This window comes from Ischnura elegans, chromosome 1, assembly GCF_921293095.1.
Source record: "Ischnura elegans chromosome 1, ioIscEleg1.1, whole genome shotgun sequence".
Classification (NCBI taxonomy): Eukaryota; Metazoa; Arthropoda; class Insecta; order Odonata; family Coenagrionidae; genus Ischnura; species Ischnura elegans.
This window is the reverse complement of record NC_060246.1, coordinates 100,937,104-100,953,955: the sequence shown is the minus strand read 5'-3', so window position 1 is coordinate 100,953,955 and position 16,852 is coordinate 100,937,104. Positions and strand designations below refer to the sequence as shown.

The 16,852-nt window shown below is 38.1% G+C and overlaps 1 protein-coding gene across 1 annotated transcript in view; it reads left to right on the top strand.

Moving 5' to 3' along the window:
* Nucleotides 1-8,728: 8,728 nt before the first annotated feature.
* The window catches only part of LOC124167274, a 111,801-nt gene continuing 103,677 nt past the window's right edge, over nt 8,729-16,852 (top strand). The window contains exon 1 of the mRNA XM_046545189.1: nt 8,729-9,328. The gene's annotated coding sequence lies outside the window, so the exon portion shown is untranslated. The remainder of the gene's footprint in view (nt 9,329-16,852) is intronic.

The window sequence follows — 16,852 nt, the reverse complement described above, 5'->3', positions numbered from 1 at the left end:
CTGCCCCAGGGAATGCTTCCAGTCGGAAAAATTAAAGCCGTCTTTAAAAAATAAAAAAAGAGTGAATTACCCACCATTATTTTTTAACTATGCTTTACCAGCCTATAACTTGCTTAATAGGTACAAATCTATTTGGATAGATAGCGACGGGTATGCAGCGAAATTAAAAGGTAATGCATTTAGTAAACTATTATACGTGCTTGAGTGAAGAGATAGATGAAACGTTGGAAGCCGGTAATGAGATTAAAATTATTCAAAAGAATTATTAGACAATTTGTTGTGTCAGTAAAAGAATTGAAACTGTGGTAGACAACGAGTCGGCGTACGTTACCTTAAATTATTGAACGGTTGTCTCCAAGTAAATTATGGTGTAGTAGTATATCCTCGAACTAGACGGATGAGACGCAAAATCAAAAACATTTACCTACTTCGGTAGCCCTGAAAAGGCTAGCTATTGAAGCTGACAATATCTTCTTGGGATTGTTGAGGGATATTTGGAGGAATGGAGAAGCGAATTTTTAAAATTGACATACGGGATCCGCGAAGGATGAATAAGGTTGCAGAATCTCAAGAAACCCTCTTTGATCTCATCCCGAAAAAGAAGTAAGAAACACACAGCTAAGTTAGCAGTCTGTTTCTTACCAGGCCAACTATTAAAGAGGAATGTGAAAGCGAATTTTTTTAAACCCACATGCGGGGTCAGCTAAGGATGACTACGGCCGTAGAATCTGGTGAAACCCTCTTTGATCTCTTTCCAAAACAGCAGTAAGTAACAGACTGCAAACGCTAATGTGGAGAGTCAGGTAAAACCTGGCAAAGGCCATGAGTGGAATTATTAATCGCGGGCTGGAGTGGAAAGAAAACGAGTCCTTGTGGGACGGCACCTTGATTTTGGAAAGACTAGTAGAAGACATTTGCCTTTTTGGCGAAAAGGAATCTCATAGAATTAGAAGTTTCGTAGAAATCTGGTCATATTACTTCCGTTACGTCTGACACACCACTTGAAAGCATGGATTTGTTAAAGATGATCACGCTCCTGAAGACAATATCTTAAATTCCCATGGAATAATTCGCCCTTTTTTTATGAAGTTTTCTGGCGAAAAATTCAAGGCAATGAAAGTTATTTCTTCTTTCCTTCACTCTCTCAAAATAGTAATAAAATCGGAATACGTGCAACAAAATTTCATTCCTCATTTTATGATTTTTTCCCCTCTGTTGAGAAAAACAATATTTCAATTAACAAGAGACCACAAATAAGGCCAATAACTAGTCGAATCCGTGGGGACGTTTACGTTTATCTTTTTCGCCGAGGATTTTTTCATCCTGTCATTGATTAAATCCGAAGGACGGTTTGGATATAAAAAAAATAAAAATGAAAATGTGTATAATACGACGGAAAATGAGCCTATAAATATATTCCATGAAATAATTGGTGTCAATCAAACGTCGATTTCTTATATCATATAATGCTGAAAAATTATCATCAAAACCAGCATAAGTGTCTTTAGTCGAACTATTCATTAATTTTTATTTATTGTCGTCGAAAAAATTAACCCTTACATGCATGAATTTCTATAAATAATGAAATAAAATTTTTCCACAAAAAATGTTTTCCTTGTAAAATATATCCATAAACGCTTTAAAAATACATTTCATTAACTTTTTCTGCTATTTTTTAATTTTTAAGGAAAATTTTATGTGTATCACAAACGATCCTTAAATGCTTATGAACAAATTTTACATTGAATTCATATGTATCGCATATGAAACACATACACATTGAAAACTTCTCATTGTCGCACGAACCTTTGCTAATTACTTTCTTATAATGATTAAATAATTGTACTGATTAATCTTGAAAATCCTTGAAAAAATCTTCAGGTTGTCATACGGAGAGTGTACTTCCTTCTACATAATCAGAAGCCAATCACCTATGGCACCTACTGATTTCTTTGAGAACCACATAGTGTAGTCATATCTGATACACCATGTGTTAGAGAGGAAGAATTGTGCCCTTCAGAAATAACCGGCACTGAGTGATGTGTACCATAATATATGATACAAAATACAGTGAAGGGTTGACTTGTTCGAGAATAAATTCGAAAGTTTTCCGTATTTTTGAGACGGTAAAATTAGGATGATGGTTCAAAACTTAATTTGGCATGACCACGTAAATTTTTTCCGTAGTTTGCGGTCCTAGAGCGATGGGAATTTATTTCCTTTCACTCCATGTACTATTTTGCTACGTCACGATTCGCTTCTTCTCATTTCACGGTCGTTGGGCGTAATGGCTAATTTATTGGGTTGGTATCGGTGAACTTTCCATCTATACCGTCCCATGAAATGACATACTTAGTTGATTCAGGGAAATAAAGTTACGTATTGCCTTAATTAATTAAAGTTACATATATACAGTCATATTATATGAAGAGCCTTTATGCTGCAGCGATAGGCGGGTTGCTGATTGCTGATTTAGGGCTGATTGCCGATTTAGAAGTTAAATGTTTCAAAATATTTTCACTGGAGATTCTAATTATAAATATTTTTTTTCAATTCCAGCAATCCATAATACATCAAAAAATGATAACTGTATCATGAAAGTGAGTAGCTTGTACTAGCAATGGCTGATGGCTGATACGGGTGTGGAAAGTTTCAATGATTATTTAAAGTTATTACTGAAAGCTAGGTGTCCATAATCCTTTTCCCGTAATAAAGAGGGTTTATATTCTAACTGTAAAAAATTATATTCCCTAGAAGAAACACCGTTGCAACTGGATTATTTAAAATCCAACCTCGTGATTGTATATGCTGACGCTCAGCATTGGCGAGATTATTGACCGTGACGAGGCCTCTGGCGGAGGAGAAGAAAAATTGGCCATTTTAAATGATTGACGCCGGGAAACCCAAAAGTAACTCTTTTACGTATGGATTCCAGCCGCCATGTTTTCCAAAGAACATCTCAAAATCTCCAATTGCATGCTGCATGCTGGTGATTGATCACCCCCTGCAAAACACCCTAGAGGTGGCTCGCAGGGTATTATGTAGATGTAAATGAACATCGTTATCGGAAACGTCTTTTCCCCCTTTATTTGGTGTAATATATCTAAACTCGAATGAAATGAAATTATTAACCACAGATCGTTATGTATATTGCGTTTACGTGAATCTATGTGTTCAGGTATCGGTTGCGGCCTCAGGGGGTTGTCCTTTATTTTTATTTTTCCCTTCATCAGAATGGGGATGGAAGCGCACTCCAAGGCAAACATTATACTTTGGCGTCACATTGAATATTTCTCATCAATAAATAGTTGCTTATTTGTTGAGGTCGGAAAGACATCATCGTAGTCATCGTTCAGGAATGAGCTAAAATTTCGGAATCGGGGAAATTTCACTGAAAATCATTACATATCAGCTTATGATGCGTGATTTATACCGCGGAAATACTGTTTCTTTTATCATCAATTGATTTTTGTAATTTGAAAGGAAAATGTAATGAGCAAGCGATTCCCCATATTTCATGACGAATGTGACGAGTAGATTACCGATTTAACAGCTGCAGAGAAACGATTAAGAAACTTGTAAAAGCCAACAATTGAAACGTAGTAGGTATATAATAAGACAGAGTTCTACACTAAAGAATTTCTAGAAAGACCCTCCATAGGTCATTCATTATTGATTGTTTGGCTGGTCGTTTTTCTAATATATGTATTTGGTTACTTGCTTCCGGGACATCAAGTAGCTCTTTAAAGATCGAGTAGTGACATAGGCGAGTGAGAGTAATCTCTAAAGGCGGTATTACACGATACACGGAAATGCGCAATCTGACGTACGTGCGAAGGCGCAATCAAAATTGCGTCGTGTAAAGCGGTGAATTGCTAGAACACATGCGAGAATGCGTGGATGCGAGACGGAAAAAGAGCCCCTGTTCTAATTTCGTTCATGCATTCGCGCAATTGCACGCCATTTTAGAAATAAATGCTGCTCTAACCTGCGCAATTCCGTGCCCCGTGTAAAACAGCCTTAAGGACCTTTTCCCTTGCAACGCGGGAATATTGCAGTTATCGCTGCCGCTCAATAGGACGTTACACTGACTCATTACGTCGCCTTAATCAACAGTTGGTAACAATGCTACCTCTACTCAAATCTTTCCTATCACGCTGCATACGCCATGCCACTTTAATTTCCCTCTCTGTCAACGTCCAGAATGGTTCAATCGTTATTGAACCTGAGCGGTCCCTCCTGCTGCCATGACAACGGCCTAAACGCTTTTGCTATTGTCCAACGTGTGTGACGTGATGCGTATTTCGCGATGGGGTGAATCAATGTCGCAATGCGGTAGTGAGTTTCGCGTACCCACGGTCCTGAAGGCCTCATAGGCTTACCGAGGGCTAACGTAGCTTCCCCAACGCGGCGTTCGAGGTTTGTCCATGCGAAGCCCCTCGGCTCAGCTCTCCGCTCATGTTGGGAGATGTTATAATGGGTGTTGCAGACGCTGGCCCTTTGAATATGAGAAAGGTCATCGAGGGCCGTAATCGTTAAGCCCGACCCACGGACGTGTTCCGCGCCGGTCCATCGGCCGATAAGGCCTCGTCATTTGAATGGCTCAGTTTAAGCTCTGCGGCTTAGGAATTGGCGAAGACGCTCCTTTGAAAAGCTGGATCATCAATTCAGGGGTGCGAAGCTAATGGTCCAATGGATCAGGGTTGATGTTTTAGACGCTCGAAATGCTTAAAAGACTCTAGTTAAAATGGTGGAGATTTTTACGGAAAATCTTTAATGCTTTCGTTTGTGTAAAGTCCAGAAATATAAGCGCTGAATTGTGTGCGAAGAATAAAACTAACTTTTGAGACGTCCGATGTCATAACTCATTTGGTTCTTCACATATTACCTATTCATTTCATGCCTAAAATATTTTACTCAAAACCACAGAGTTTATGATACATGAAATTTGTTGGCATTTGCCGGCGGATGGTGGTCTAATTATTCTGTTAATTGGAAATTGATTCATACTCTTTTTTCATTTTTGAGCATGATAATTTTATCGATTAGTTCAGAATTTAGTCAACTACTCAAATGAATGTTATTATTTGGTATCTCGTTAATTCAAACGTCCCCGGTGAATGGCGGTAATAATTAACAAAAGAAGTAAAATGTAATGTTTAAAATATGAATGGGAGAAAAATCGTCACAAAGCTGGGTGTCTAAATATTTTTCTCAAAGCATAGGTATTCCAAAAAGTTACTGGCCAAGCTCTTTTTCGTTAAACATCTCCAATTAATATAATTGTCTCTCAATTTGAGAGCTAAAATCACAACCCCATCATCAATCGCAAACTTGTTGTGTTAAAAAAGTCATGTGAGGCCTTAAAATGATTTAATGAAATCTTGAAGTGGGTAAGTGGTAACCTCAAAAGAATTTTTAATTAATGTTCACAGTCATCATAAGGAAATGCGGGACTACCTACCTAACCTCACCGTTTCCACCGTCGATGTCTGGCTTTGATCCTTTGACTCTTGGTGCGAAATAATAAACAGCACACATCGATTGCCATTAAGAGATTCCATCAACCGCCGGAGATGGAAATGAAGTTGGAAAATATTCCTATTTATTCGCTCGTAATTACGCAGTCCATCTCTGGTTGGAGTTCCTTACTTCCAATGTTATCTCAGGCGTGATATGCCCTTGTAGGCTTCCAGCAACTGCTATGCTTGGCCGGCGTTGTCGACTGCGGTGAAAAAAAAAACTCTTATGAGGTGAGCGGAACACTGAGAAATCGTCTCTTTGTATGAGCCTTGTGGCTTTCAAGTACGTTCTATGACTGTGGGAGGGTTTTGCGTTTATCTAGAGTATGACGGATTTTTAGAATTACAAAAATTATCTCGCTCTATTGCTGTTCAACCAAGTGCACGGTCTCCAAGTGAGTGGTATATATCCTTTTCTATCTTTCTTTTTGTCAATTGACATATATTTAGCTCGGTCTGATAACAATATTGAAATGTTTGCGAAAATTTAAATTAGATTTACGTAATTTTTTGCAGCCCTAATTTTCCGAAGGGCATTAACTTGGAAAAAAATTGTGTATGAATTTAGTGAATAATATCTTATCTGAAGAAAGGGTATCTATGTCAACTCTGAAAGAATGAGTTGATGTTTTTTTTATAAAACTACCGCTGTTTGTTATCCCATGTAAGAGATTGTCTGTAAAATGGAAATATTCATAAGTATAAGTAATTATTCAATGATATCTTGTTGCAACGAAAAATCAACGTAACATTTCCATTATTGGGCATTTAGAAGCATATTTAAAGGTAGCCTATAGCAATATTTCACTGCAGTATAAAATTGAGGCAGTACGTTAGTTATGTGATGAAAATTAAGATGAATCTTTTTCCGGAGAGACGTCCTGCAAATACTTAGATATGTGAACGGGCGAATAGTGAGCCATTACCAGTATTACAAAAGAAATGCGTAAATATAATATAGCCTTCATATTTTTACTATTCCTGTGAAATGTGCTCTCTCTCATGACAACTATTAATAGATCATCGCTTATAGTTAGTAGCTATTTACTATATTACCATTATATTTGACCACACGAAGTCAATTTTACCTCGTGATATCGTCCAGCCATATCCATCTCTGACCTAACGATATTCCCATTTGGCTTTGATCCGTCCGCTAGTTTTTCCCACACCCTCTTCATCAACAACTCCAGCTCATACACTTCATCATTCCGTGCTTCGCCTCGCTTTTTATGCGGTCTGAGAGCTTTTTTGCGACCCCATCCGTTCGATACGCTCTTGGGTGTATTGGGTATGACCTAATAAAGTCGAACGAGTCCATGTCAAGCATATGTTCCCTCGTAAGAGCCCCTACGAACGATTTTATACGACCGCATAATGGCGGAGAATTGGAGTGGGGGGAACAAACTCGGAGGTAGATCTGCAACATCAGAAAGAGGGGTTGCAAAGAAGAAATCAAGGGCTATTGCCAACAGATTATCTTTCATCGAAGATTATTGACAGTCTACAGCATATCACAGTCTCTATTATATTAAATTTAGTCAGCTGGAACCAGGTTTAAAAGTGAATATCTACATGTAAATAAGTGGTAAAGTATTTTAAAACGTGATAGCAATGGATAGTTGCAGTTGGAAACTTATAAGTTGCATTAAAAACCTTTAAAATATTTTGTTTCACTCCACCGCTCTTATAATACGTTGTACATTACTTATGTACATATTACATATTATGTACTATTTAGTATATTATGTAAAAAGGTTTTTCAGCCTAATTTTTTGTAATTTTTTAACCCAGTGCTCGTTCCGTAAACACTTAACTACGAGAGTACTGATTGAGATAGCAGCATTTTTTTTCATTTATTTGGTGAAGGAGATATGCCTCTCCATATAAGTTAAAAGAAGTATTTTATTCTCCATAATTTCTGAGTAGGTACATAAAGAACAACTTTGGCATTTTGCTTTTTGTTAAACCTTTGTCGCTTTTGTTTTCTAATGTATTGCTGTTGTTGCTTGCTTCTTCGAGAAGACACCAAAACTTGACATCAGAGCAATGGAAAGGAGTGAAATCACAAAAACCATACTGGTTCAAGGGTCTACTAGGTTACAATTATATGACTTGAACGGTTATAGTAAATTATTTTCTCAGTGATATTTTGTGTGCAAGCAAGGTTAAATGGCAAAAGCACAGCGTAGAAGAGTATGATGTCAATTGCTGAAATAATTTATTGGAAACTTGAGCTCTAGCTGCAGATGAATCCTCGCATCGAGAACCAAAAATTTCCGACACAAATTCCGATCGCAATGCCAACCATTCCGAATCAGCCGCTCTTAATGAAAATCGATCGGCATATTTCCGATCAGTGTCAAACAAACCCTCCGGGCGATTTTTCGTGGTAAAATTGATGACACTGCGTCCAGGAGGAGATAAAAGTATATAAACCTAGGATTGCTCTACCGAAGCCCTCAATTATCCTCTATCCTATTTAACTTCATTTAACTCTCTTCATATCTTTATGTTAACCCATTTTTATATTAACTTAACCCTTCTTAAACTACCTTAGATAATTCTCTCCTGCTTCATCAATCAATTTGATACTAAATCACTTGGATTTTATTGAAACCTTGAAATTTTATTGAACCTTAAAAATAATATTTCTGGATAGCATCAGCCCACGCAGAAAAATTTCTTGCGGCTGATGATTTTGGACCCTAACGAAACCGGTAGCCCATAGGACGTAATATCACGCAAGCATAATAATGAAGGAATTTCATGCAGAGGATACAAGAACGATTTTTAATATTAAAAATATCTTTGGTCGCAACAAACTAATTTAATATTCCATCCAATTTTTTTTATGAACACTTGTAAGCTTTTACTTATAAATTTCAAAGAGGGCATTGTGCTCGCCGAGCTTGCCAAGCGAGGAGGTAAGAAGCGTGCTCCGGAATGCCCTCTCTTCGTTTGGTGTAAATTTTCTCAGAAGCCGGCCTTAAGCGTAGCGGAACAGAGTCCTAACTCTCATCAGACCTTCGCGCTCTAATTTTGACGATGTGCACGGGAGTGTGTGTACGAGCGCGAGGAATTGTTTGGGTCGCTCTTTCGCCTTCCCTGTGAGTGTGTCCGTGTGTAGGGGTAGCGCGCATGCGCCCTGGCAACTTAGCCGTCCCTCCGACTTCCCGGCGTATTTCCTTCCGAAGCCCAGTCGGGGGAACGTCCATGCTCCCTCTCAGTGCTTCGCGGTGTGTTCGAGGCGAGGCGTTGCTGTCGCGCTCTCATCTCTGGCGGCTCGCTCGGAAGGCGCGTAGAGGTCATATTTATTTTGTTTTCGCTCCCGTATTCATTCATTCATTCATTCCCTCTAGTCGGCACCCTATGCCACTGTTCCCGCCTCGTCACCCTCTCCAATTCTCCGCGCCTCTCCTCTCTCTCTTTCTTCTTCCCGACCAATAATATGCCTCGCTCCCTCCTCAGTTCCCGCCCAAACACGTCGCGTGCACGTCGTTGGCATGGGGCATTGCACGACCAGTGGGCCTAGCTACCGCGCGGCCTTAGATTCTTTCAAGAGTTTAATGAGGCACCTCTCTGCCTTGGTCCTCATCCCTCCTCCAGTGGGCATTCTCTTCCTTCTTTCGACGGCCCCTCGACCTCGGCTATAAGTGTAGTGTTCCTTCCAGCGGCGGCTTCACTTGTTGGAGCCCGTGGGAAAGGGAGCGGACATCCAAAACTGACGCGTTTCAACCGGGGGCTCTTCGTTTTCGCTTTACATCCTCGCTGTGTGAGTGCCAGGTCATCGGAAGGTGGTGAAGGTAGGTGTTGTCAACGTAATGAGTCGTATAGAGGTCGCGCTAATGGGGTGGGATTTATTTTCGGTCCTAAAAAAAAGGCCTCGTTCCCAGTTAGAAACTTGAGAAAGTAATGTTTTTCGTCTGTACCTTTTTCTTCAAAGGACGTTTACCTCTCTTAGGACTGTTAGCAAGGTCGCTTTCATGTAGAACTGTAGTTTTCATTCATTTTGCGACTGGTGATAGTTTGAACTTGGGTATAATTCCATTCGTTATCAGTGTTTTTTTAAAATGCCTGTTTTATTCATCAAATTATTGACATAATTTTTTACATTGATGGCTACGGTGAGGGATATTGTTTTTTGCGAAAAGAAATAATTTCATGAAACTTACTCCAATGTTTTGAAGCTTGAAAAAGTAATAGATCCTGCCATATTTTAAACTGGAAAAGGTTATCATTAATATTTTTGTGTGCATAGTACTTCCCTGTAAAGAATTTTTGGGGACGTATTTATATACCATAATGATCATAAGTAACGTTGCTTTCAGATGGTTGATGCTTCGCAGATATTTTAGCGACTTGATTTACACACGATTGCAATTAAAGAAAAGGAAGTCGTGTGTGCTCCGATAACACGACCTTCTTTTATGAAAGCGCTAATGATATGAAACCGGATGGTTTTCATGCATTATATACAAGTAATTTTTTAGAATAGACATGCTATTAAGTGTTTGTACACCTTTGTTTAGTTTCTTTAGCCCTAAAAGTATAGACATGTGTTACGTTATGATTCAGTAGTTGCTTTCATATCTTAGTTACAGTACTCTACGCTTTTATTGCAGGGATTATTTAGTAGGTACTCTTTTAGACTCCTTACCTTGGACATTATTTTGGCAATCATACCACTTAATGTTTTTAGCTATTTTAGTTATTGGAGACTTAGTACACTCGTAAAGGGAATAATTTAATGCATCAATACTGACGTAATAACTCCCTTTTTGATGTCTTAGAGTGTTAGTCTTGTCTTATCTAGTAGATAGATTGGATACAAAGTTATGAAAGCTCAGTTACAAAGTAGAAGTAACGTCATCTCATTTATTTAACCCCTGGGTTTGGATGTTTTCATTATTTTTGAATCGTAGTTACCTGCATAATCGGCTTGTATCGTACGTGGTTATGAATAACTACCTGACTTTTTCTCCTTTAAATGGAAGTTATTCTGCAAATATGTTTTTATTGTGTACAATAAGTTTTGATATTATATTGACAGGTATTACGAAGGTATGTTAAACTGCACTTGTTTTGTAAATATTAAGGGTTGACTTCTACTTTTTCGAGAGAAGTTTTTTTTTCATAGGTAGGGAGAGTAAACTTTTCCCTTTTATACACAGTCGTCAGACGAGGGGAATCTCGGGCAAAACCTACCTTTAATCCTTATGTTAGTCAAATAATTCTCCCCTCGCTTTTAGGAAACGAAAGTATGGATGGCCGACTCCATTAAAATGCTAATGAATAAAGAACATTTCACTGCTTCTGTACTTGCACATCACGATGCATGATGGTGAAAGAAAGACCTGTATTTAGTATTTTCACCTACATAATCATGCACACAATACTTGTACCTCTTACATCCATATTAGAGTTAGTGCATATATCATTCTCCCACTTGTGTCCATGAAGTTCGCTCAGAGTCATTAGAAATGGATTCTATGTAAATAAAACATCGAAGTCTACTGAAATCAATCGAATGACAACGAAAATGTCAACCTGGAAATAACGAAATATGACAGTAGGTACTTAAAAAATCTTAGCAATGGATCTTTGAAAATTGCCGCTAAGTCGAGCTGCATTTTTGAAAAAAAAGTAAACAAGCTGCCGGAATTGGACGATATGAACTGAAACTTTTCGTTAGTTGGCAAGTGAAATATGCCAGCATTTACTTTTGGAACTATTTTTGCAATAGTCTAGCTATAATTTGTCGGCGTGGATAAGTGTTTCGCTCTTTCTTACGATTCATTTGTTTTAGGAAATATAATGATGCAAAATTTGATCTGTTGTAGTTGATAATACGTTTATAATTTCAGTCCTAATTTAAGTAAAAACCTTTGCCGTTGAAAATTGTGTAAATTAATGAATGAATTCCCCTAATCACATATTTATATAAATAAGGGACTTGATACGTCAATAATTGTGCAGCGTTTCGTGTCCTTTACTCTCTAAAAATCGCAGTTGCCTGGATAGTAATTGAGGTTTACTTTGAAAATCGATACATCCAGCTCCAAGAGTCTTCAGGTGTCAAAAGAGTGAGGTGATTCATTCGTTTTGTGGGTGCTTGTAAACGGAGCCTTTAAAAGAGTTCCAAATGAGTTTCTTGTGTTTTGTTTTTTTTGGAGTGATATAGCTGCGGCTAGCGTGGCTAATTTTCGTTTTTTTGGTCGCACAGAATGAACTTGATTCGGTGGAAGGGGAAGAAATGCTATCGGAATGGTCCAAGTTTTTGTTGCGAATGAGTTATCGAATTTGGTGAAATACATCACCGCTTTGGACTGAATGAGGATGTCCTTAATCATTTCATTTTCAAATGATAAATACCACTAAGAGAAACGTAACTCTATAATTTAGATTCAGGGTTTGGCTAGTAATTGTTAGTGGGATGAATTATATTATAAAAATATAATGATGTCACTCTTAAGTAAACTGAAATTTTGTATGTAAACTGCAATTTTGTCGATTTCCTGAACTTATGAAATTAGTCAGACTTGATAAATTTCGTATCAGTTTTTATGTAACAGTTGAATCCATAAAAAAATAATGGAGTTCATTTCTTTGTTCATGCAGGTTAGTTTCCGTGTCGGAGAATATTAATTTCAAAACTTAATAAGGAACTTTCATCTTCTACGAATATAGGTGCTGGCGAGTCCTACCTTAAAGACCAACGTGGAAGAAAGTTAGATTAAAGAGACAGAAAATTTAAAAACACGCGTAAATCATAGTTTCTCGATTTTATTTTTTTGAAAATATTTTGAGCTGCGTACGCATGATATTCTTTTTACGATCAATTTTAATATAGTTCGTATTTGTCTTACTTATGGAGCTATATTCGGTGAATTGGTTATTCCTTTCTATTACGAGGTTTATATGACAAAGAGATTATTTTTCCATATATTTTATAATTTTGATAAGTACTTACATGGGTTTTGCACATTCAATGGGTTGAAATAGTAAATTTTGGCCACGATATTCACGGAATTTCTACCCATTTACGCCTCCTAAAACGAAGGTGATAATATTGCCACGAAAATCCGTTGCTTAGATGAGTGACTTGCATCTCTGCCTCGACCCGAGTGGTGAATCAATCATTTTGGCCTTCGTCACGCGTCGGGATATTGCAATAAGGAGGCAGGAAAGGGCCCTTTTCATGCTCTACCCTCGTCATCAGTAATGTTAGTGATGCCGTACAGCTGTAACCACCAGCCTCTGGTCGAGGCAAGGGTAGGAGAATCATTTATTTATTGGGTACAAACATATCAAGCCTCATTTCATTAATAAGTGCCTGTACTTTGTACAAGGAAAACAAGGAGAAGAAGACACGATATGTTATGTTTTGGCTTAAAAAGAATTTAGGATACGTCTTAGCTAACATTAATTTAAGCAAATAATTTGATTGATTAGCCCTTAATATTAGTATTAAAGTAGATAAAGTATTTAAAAGGACTTTATTAGCATGAAGCGTGACATTGCATTAATTCTTAGCTTACAACTAAATATTTCTGCAGGGCTTGGATGAAGACCTTTCCGACTTTAGGGGTTTCTGCCGTGTCGATAAATTTTCTCTGAACGATATGTATTGACGTGATCAGTGACCCGAGGAAGTCTGCAGGATAGCTTATTTACATGTTGTCCTGGAGAAATGCAGTAACGCTTGGGTGACCCCGAAAATCTGGAACATAATTACAAACCAATTCTATGAATTGCATCAGGAATTCTACAAACTTATAATAGCTATTCATGCACGCGTATAGATCTGGATTTTTGTCATGTTAAAATACGTTTCTGAAATTTATCATTTTAGCTTTGGTCCGAAAATGGTTATTTCAAATTATTTATGAAATTCATTTTTGTCTGTAGTTTAATGAGTGAAAAAAGGTATTTAGTTATGATTATTGTTCACTTTTAAATTTTAACTAAAATTTTTCGCATCATTCATTCATCATCATTATTATAGGTCGACAGTTTGACGCATCTCTCCACTCAATTCTCCTCTCAGCTAAATTTATTATATTTACGTATTTCTTTTCCTGTAAATACTCGGCCACCTGATCGATCAATCTCATACGATGCCTTCTTTTGCTGCTTCCCCCGTTTACTCGGTTAGCACAATTAATACCAAATTTGTAAAATTGAGTGTGGATTCGGCGAAGAAAAAGTGGAAACCAATTTGCAACACAAAGTGTTACCCTACGGTTTTATCATGATAAAGATCGTTATCATAGAATAAATGGATATTCACGTAAAGCTTTACCGAAAAATTTACTATCGCCATCAGGGATTAAAGTAAATTTACGGCGGGCTCGAGAGACCTCAGATAAATGGGAGGTGAACCTAGCTAGTCATGTAATCCCTATTTCTATCCCGGCGGGGAATACCTTTCGATAATGGATTCCGTGACGTGCCGGCGAAATGGAAAGAATCACTTCCGTCGCAGAGAATGGCGTGGACGCCTGCGGCATATATAAACTAAACCCGAATCATTTCGGGAGAGAAATTCAGTTGACCATTTTCAGAAGCCGCGCTTCCAGCCGTGAAACATTTCCCGAAGCTGGTCAGCCCGAATGGGAAGGCGGAGAGCTTGCGACGATTTGGGGTCCTCTCACAGGGGGCCAATTTCCGCTCCGTCGCCCCCTGACGTTGCCTGGCGAATGAAAGATAAGAGAGATGACGTGGAATTCGATGCACAAACTCACTTTGCGTGAGATCATCTCATTCGCTCAGCTCCTGGCCTCGGACTCGATGTATATTATTTTACAAATTGGCTATTTCGAGGTGAATGCACAATTTTACCATTTTATTTCGGTCAAAAACGCTTCAAGAGAAATGGGATTTTAAGTGAAAATTTGATGAAAAGTCGCAGAACATGAGCTATGACCTATTCTAGGTTTAGTTTATTTTAATTCATGTGCTAATGCATATTTGTAATGAAATTTGTTCATCAAATTTTGCAGTTAGGTAAGAATTAAGGTGAATAAATTTAATGGCATTCATAACAACATTTATGCCAAATATATTATTACCATTATATTCAGTAGAACATTTATGACTAATGTCTCCTCTAAATATTTTACTCAAACTTAGGTCTGGAGTTCAGAGAAAATTTAATCGATATCTCTTGATAAATATCTATATTTTAGTATCGCCTAGTTTTTAAAATGAAATTGAGGCCATGAATTGGACTGCTATCTGATATAGGAGAAATTTGAATCCAGAATCCACACACTCTACATAAAAGTAATGGGAAATTCCTATTGAAGTTGCAATGGAAAATTTAGTCTACGTAACAGCAGGCCGATACGTGACCGTTACATTTCTCTTATAGCTTTGCAGAATTCCTATCTCTCCTTTCTTTAATCCATAAATCCTGTTCAATGCCTTCCCCGATAGTATGACGCCCCTCTCCCGTATATTAACTCAGTGTCACTAATGCGGTCATGACATACCTCAGAACTGGTAAATATTTTGAATAGCAAATCGTATAAAATAACGAATAAGCGTCATATAAAATATGATGATAACAATTCAAGAAACACCAGAAAATTTTAAGGATAATGTAGGTATAAGGTGGTCCTTATTAAATAAAGAACCGTTCACCAGAAATCATCTTCATGGTCACATGGGAGTGTTTTGCGGAGAGATTTGTGCTAAGCTGCAGCGGAGGTAAAGAGGTTTCCGCTACGAGTGGGCGATGCTGCGGAATCAATTCTAGATCAGAGGAGGTTTCCTTCTTATTTTTTCCTTTTGTGTCGATTCTCGACGGGAGCAAGGTTATTGGCGAACGAAATGAGGGCGGATTCTTTCGGATGGAGGAAAGCGCGATAGGGGGGCATCTTCTCGCGGCTACTCTCGGCGGGTGGATTGACGTGGGCATTTGAAGGGCGTCAGGTGAATGTGATAGGACAAGCAGGCGAGGAAAGGGCGAAAGGCGCCTTCCAACCCTTCTCCGTCTGCCGTCGAAGATACATTCGAGCATCTCCGAGGAAGATGTGCTGACTCCGAGAAGCCCATGCGACGGTTTTTACGTCTTCGCTTTTCACGACAGCGTGAAGATTTTCTTTTAGTCCAACCCCCGATCCTGCATCCGAATATAGTCACAAAGGGGATAATAATTGATTTTATGGCTTGCATTCGTGTGGTCAAATTACATGCATTTCTGATCCTTCGCTATTTAATTGTGTCTTGTTTTTTTTTGTACATCAAAGCAGCTTAGGTTGTTTTCTTTCTGCTTCGGTCGTTTCTAGTCGGAAAAATCTCTGAAAAAATGACGGTACTTTCCGCAAAATCGGAAGTTTTTAGTAAAAATAGTAACAAATCTTCTGCAGCCCTCATTTTATTCCTTGAAAACATGGGATCATGAATGGAAATTTTGCATAGTAGTTTCGAGTGTTTCGAGGTGTGTCAATTCTTTAATAGTATTGTTTGGACGTTCGCTTTGGAGTGAATGTTCTCAATTCAAAGGTATTCGTCTAAATCCCGCTGGCGATGGCGAAGGGTAACTTACAAATGATCCCGATCATTACCTCGGTGCTGCCCTTTGAGTTTTTCTAGTAAATTACTTACTGGGTCCGTTACATGGGGCATAATGCTGAGGTATCCTTGGGGTCTTTGTGATTATCAAGGGAATGCGAACGCTTCAGTTTTTCCCATACCAACAACTCTTTACCATTCTTATTAGCTAGCACAATCTATTTTATCGTATTTTCTCGAAATGTTAAATAATAAAATTTATTTGCAGTAATGCCGAATAACTTAATTTAACATGGTGATATTGATTAGAGGGAGTGTTATTCACTGTTGTTGCATGAAAGGTTTCATGCTTGCCAAGTATTTAGGAAAAAATTTTAACACAAGGTGAAAGGTGATCATTTGGATATTAAACCAACCCAGTTTTGAATTTTAATACGACAGAAGAGGTCAAATCAAGTAAGGCTACGCCTTTTCTTTCCTCTACTGCCGAAATTGATCATGTCAAAATTGAGCGAGGCTCCAAGATGCGTGATAAAAACCGTCGGATATTTTTCATTTATCTTTTAAAATCCCTGTTTTCTCTTCTTGTGAAATGCTGTGACTAGGCCTTGGGGGTTCTTTCCTTGGGAACTCAACAGGGGAATTTATTTTACGCTTGAATCACTTCAAAAACTTTGATAATTCAATTATTCATGGAGATCCAAAAAGATGGGCATATTTACATTGTCATTGCCCAATGGTTTACGGGGACACGCATATCATCCATCCTACTGCATGTAGACTGCGTTGCCAGACTCGGAAGTAACAAT